Below are 5,561 nucleotides of genomic sequence, written 5' to 3'. Positions count from 1 at the left end.
CTCCCGCAGCGCCCCCGGGGGGCCGTGGGGGGAACTGCCTCGCCGAGGGCTCGCGAGAGGGGTTTCCCCGCTGACTCTTGGGCACAGGGCCCTCTAGGTAGGGGCGACAGCCGAAGTGTCCCCGTCTCTCCGCTTGATTGCTCCTCTCTCCGGGGCCCCTCCAGAGAGGACTGGTACTGCCGCACAATCTGAGAAGGGTGTTGCCTCTAACTTAGCCGCTGCACAAGCATCAGAGGTGGTGTCTGACCTCACCCACCAGCCTTTGAGTTGTCTGGGGGCAAGCACTTGTCTCCAGCATCCTCCAACCCAGCCCAGGGCCTGGTAGGTGGTAGGCATCCCAGCTGTGGAATGAATGAGTGAATGAATGAAATCTAACTTTTGTAAAGGGCTAGGCACGTAGGAGCAGATTGACCCAGAGCCTGCAAAACCCTTGTGCGCGCACACACACACACACACACACAGCACAGGTGCAGGGATACACAACAGGCTTGGCACATCCCTGCACGTGCATGTGTGCGTGCGTCTGGTAGATATCCCGCAGGAAACCATCAGGGCTCCTCTCCTGCTAGGCCCCAGCATCACTTCCCACTTTGCACCCTCTCTAGCTCCCTGTGCCCTGGAGAGCCACAGGACAGTCATGCACCCCCCCCCCCCAGTCCTCTACTCTTGCACACCCACCCAGCACTGGCCCACGGGTGGGGTCTCCCGCCTCCCCTCTCCCTCAGGGCTCAAGTCCTTCCCCTTCACCAAGGGTCCTGAGCTTCCCCAGCAGGCACCCCTCCAGGCTTCACTGTTCACACTCCCTTCCACTGTCACACCCAAGTGGCCAACCAGCTGATCTGCACCTGGGCGTACCTGCCCGCCTGAGCTGGACTGTGCACTTTGGGGGGACCAGAGCCCCTGCCTGAGTTTTCTGAGTCCCTGACACAAAAGTGGGCACAGAGAAGGTGTTTAAAGCACTGTTACCTGAATGGATACACTGATAAGTGAGCAAGTAGCTTCCTAAATGAAGGAGTGGGGGTGGTGGTGGCTAGGGCCAGGGGTCAGGGGAAGGAAGGGAGGGGTGCAGCCATGGTACTGTTTACCCCAGCCTCACTGAAGCTTCCAGGGGCTTTGCTGACCCACTAGGGGTCTTGAGCTCACGCGACCCCAGGCTGAAGAACAGAGGACAGCCAGAGTCCACCTAGGCTGGGAATCAAGGTAGTGGAACTGAAAGGTAGCCAGGAATTTGGGGTGACCTCATCCTAATCAGAGGCTCTCTGGGAGCTCTCAGTCCTCATTCCTGGGATGGAAAGGCTATACAGAGGAAAGGTGGGCGTCATGCTTTTATTACTAGAAGACATTGGCCCAGGCCCCCTGAGATGGGCCAGAGACTGCCAGGACATAACTGGGTCCTTCATCATGAACCTGACCTTGTGACTCGACTTTGGGAAACAGCCCAGGCAGAGTGTGAACTCTTCCACCCACAAAAGGAAGAAAGCCAACTGAAATCAGGCCCTCTTCCATCCCTGGCCAGCCTCTGACAGAGGTGAGGTGGGGGTCACTGAAAGGTGAGACCCTAGAGCACCGGGCCTCACCCAGACCACCGTTGAGACCAGACTCCCTCTGCCCCAGGGCCTAGCAGGTGGATAAAGAGGGCATGGGATTTTCGGGAGGGAAGCCACTGCCCAGCCATCCCCTCCCCCAGTAGGCTAGAACACCTGAGCGGGGCCCAGTGGTGCTCCCCTCCACTTCCTTCCTCCCTGCCACACTGCCCACTAGTGAACCTCCTGGGTTTGCTTCAGAGTGAGACACACAGGCATTGCCCAAGGTGTGGGCATGGTCCAGAAACCTCAAGCAGTTTCCTCAGTGCCAGGGCAGGAAGGACTCAGCTGAGAGGGCCTTTGGAGCCCTAACTTCCTCCTTACTGCAGAGGCCACAGGAAGTCAGACCTGCCTTTCCCTCCCATGCTCAGGCCAGGTCGCAGAGAGAAGGGGCTCTGTGGGGCAGCCCCTTCTCCCAGCCTGTGCATCCTGCGTGATGGTGAGACCTACCTCGGGGTGTCTGGGGCAGTGGGACACGCCAGCACCACGACTCCCATCTATGAGGCTGGAATAAGCCCGTTCCCTGCAAGGTAGCACTCTTAGGCTCTACTGGCATCTCTGGGGTCTCGGGAGGACTCCATGCGGGGCTCCTGGCGGGAGATGAGTGCTCACAGCTGCATCCAGGACCGTGCGGAGCCATGAAATGAGCACAGGGGCCTTCCTAGATGGTCGTCTTTTCTCCAACATTTGAGGCATCCACCCTTTACTGACATGTAATTGACATACGATAGTCTACTAGTTTTGAGCAGATATCCTAGCGATTCAATATTTTATGCATTGTGAAGTGATCCCCGTGATAAGTCTAGTCACCATCTATCACCATGCAAAGTTATTACAATATTATTGACTGTATCCCCCATGCTGTACTTTTCATCACCGTGGCTTATTGATTTTGCAAGTGGAAGTTTGTACCCCTTAATCCCCTTCACCTATTTCACCTGTCCCCCCACCCCTCCCCGCTCTGGTAACCAACAGTTTGCTTCCTGTATCCGTAAGTCTGTTTCTGTTTCTGTTTTGTCTTGTTTTGTTTGTTCATTTGTGTTTTTATTCTACATGTAAATGAGGTCATACAGCATTTTTCTTTCTTTATCTGACTTATTTCACTTAGCATAATATTCTCTAGATCCATCCATGTTTTCACGATGGCCAGATTTCATTTTTATGGCTGAGTAATATTCCAGTGTGTGTGTGTGTGTGTGTGTGTGTACACACACCACATCTTCTTTATCCGTTTATCTATCAATGGACACTTGGGCTTCCATAATTTGGCTCCTGTAAATAATACTGCCATAAACATCTGGGCACATTATCCCTTGGAATTAGTGTTTCTGTATTTTTGGGGTAAATACCCAGTAGTGTGATTACTGGATCATAGGGTAGTTCTATTTTTAACTTTTTGAGGAACCTCCATACTATTTTCCACAGTTTACATTCCCACCAGCAATGCACAGTGGTTCCTTTTTCTCCACATCCTCACCAACACTTGTTTCTTGTGTGTGTGTGTGTGTGTGTGTGTGTGTGTGTGTGTGTGTGTGTATTTTAGCACTCCGACAGGTGTGAAGTGGTATCTCATCGTGGTTTTTGATTTGCATTTCCCTGATGATGAGTGATGTTGAGCATCTTTCCACGTGTCTGTTGGCCATCTGGAAGTCTTCAGAGAAATATCTGTTCACTTCTTCTGCCCACTTTTTAACTGGATTATTTGTTTGGGGAGTGTTGAATTGTTTAAGTTCTTTATATATTTTAGATACTAACCCCTTATCAGGTATGTCATTTGCAAATATCTTCTCCCATTCTATAGGTTCCCTTTTAGTTGTGTTGATTGTTTCCTTCCCTGTACAGAAGATTTTTATTTTGATGTCATCCCAGTAGTTTATTTTTGGTTTCATTTTTCTTGCCGCAGGGGACATAGCTGGAAGAACGTTCCTGCAGCTGATGTCAAAAACGTTACTGCCTGTGCTCTCTTCTAGGATTTTTATGGGTTCAGGTCTCACATTTAGGTCTTTCATCTGTTTTGAATTTGGTTTTGTGTCTGGTATAAGAAAGTGATCCAGTTTCATTCTTTTGCATGTAGCGCTCCAGTCTTCCCAACACCATTTGTCTAGGAGACTGTCTTTTTCCCACTGACTATTCTTTCCTGCTTTGTCGAAGACCAATTGACCATATGATTGTGGGTTTATTTCTGGGACTTCTATTCTGTACCACTGATCGAGAACACTTGTGATTTTTGCGTGTGTGTCTTTTTAATAAGAGCCATACTGACAGGTATTAGGTGATATCTTGTCGTGGGTTTGATTTTGCATTTCCCTGATGGTGCACGATGTTGAGCACTTTTCATGTGCCTATTGGCCATCAGTGTGTCTTCTTTGGAAAAATGTCTATTCAAGGCCTCTGGACATTTTTTATTAGGGTTATTTGGTTGTTGTGTAAGTTTTTTATATTTTTTAGATATTAACCCCTTGTTGGATGTATGATTTGCAATTACCTTCTCCCATTTAGTAGTTGCCTTTTTGTTTTGTTGATAGTTTGTATGCAAAAGCTTTTTTGTTTGATGTAGTCCTATTTGTTTATTTTAGCCTTTGCTGCCCTTGCCTCAAGAGAGTGAGCCAAAAAAAAATATTGCTATACTGATGTCGAAGAGCTCACTGCTTATGTTTTCTTCTAGGAATTTTGTGGTTTCAAATCTTACATTCAAGTCTTTAATCCATTGTAAATTTCTTCCCATTGTATATCTTGCCTCCTTTGTCATAGATTAATTGACCATATATGCCTGAGGTTTTTTTCTGGACTCTCTGTTTTATTCTATTCATCTGTGTGTCTGTTTTTGTGTCAGTACCACACTATAATGATTACTGTAGCTTTGTAGTACAGTTTGAAACCAGGGGTTATGATCTTGCCAGCTTTGTCCTTTTACATGATTGCTTTGGCTATTTGGGGTCTTTTGTGGTTTCATACAAATTTTAGGATTCTTTGTTCCAGTTCTGTGAAAAATGCCTTTGGTATTTTGATAGGGATCGCATTGAATCTGTAGATTCCTTTGGTTATTACAGACATTTTAACAATATTAATTCTTACAATCCATGAGCATGGTATATCTTTCCATTTTTTGTGCGTCATCTTCAATTCCTTTCATTAATGTCTTACAGTTTACAGAATACAGGTGTTTTACTTCCTTGGTTAAAGTTATTCCCAAGTATTTTATTCTTTTTGATGTAATTGTAAATGGGATTGTTTTCTTAATTTGTCTTTCTGATAGCTTATTAGTACATAGAAACAATCAATTCACGTATGTCAGTTTTTTATCTTATGACTTTATTGAATTCGTTTCTCAGTTCTAATAATTTTTTTTGGTGGAGTCTTTAGGGTTTTCTATATATAGTAGCATGTCATCTGCAAATAATAGTTTTCCTTCTTCCTTTCCCAAGTTGGATGCCTTTTATTTCTTTTTCTTCTCTAATTGCTGTGGCTAAGACTTCCAATACTATATTGAATAAAGGTGGTGAGAGTGGACATCCTTGTCTTATTTCTAATCTTAGAGGAAGAACTTTCAGCTTTTCACCATTGATGATGTTAGCTGTGGTTTTGTCAGATATGGTCTTTATTGTGATGAAGTATGTTCCTTCTATACAATTTTGTTTAGAATTTTTATCATAAATGGATGTTGAATTTTGTCAGATGCTCTTTCTGCATCTATTGAGATTATCGTATGATTTTTATCCTTCCTTTTGCTAACGTGGTGCATCAGGTTGATTGCTCTGTGGATGTTGAACCATCCTTGCATCCCTGGAATAAATGCTACTTGATTGTGGTGTGCGATCCTTTTAATGTATTGTTGAATTCCGTTTCCTAATTGTTGAGGATTTTTGCATCTATGTTCATCAGGGATATTGGCCTGTAATTTTCTTTTTTCATGGCGTCTTTGCCTGGTTTTGGTATCAGGGTAATCCCGGCCTCATAAAATGAGTTTGGAAACATTCC

At 45.8% G+C, this 5,561-nt stretch overlaps 1 protein-coding gene across 1 annotated transcript in view; it reads left to right on the top strand.

The window, feature by feature from the left end:
• Positions 1-5,561, top strand: part of CDH23 (cadherin related 23) — a 403,304-nt gene that overhangs the window by 362,900 nt on the left and 34,843 nt on the right. The gene's annotated exons all lie outside the window — the stretch shown is intronic.

The sequence above is a fragment of the Ursus arctos genome, unplaced genomic scaffold (assembly GCF_023065955.2).
Source record: "Ursus arctos isolate Adak ecotype North America unplaced genomic scaffold, UrsArc2.0 scaffold_7, whole genome shotgun sequence".
Lineage (NCBI taxonomy): Eukaryota > Metazoa > Chordata > Mammalia > Carnivora > Ursidae > Ursus > Ursus arctos.
This window is presented reverse-complemented; position numbering and strand designations above follow the sequence as displayed.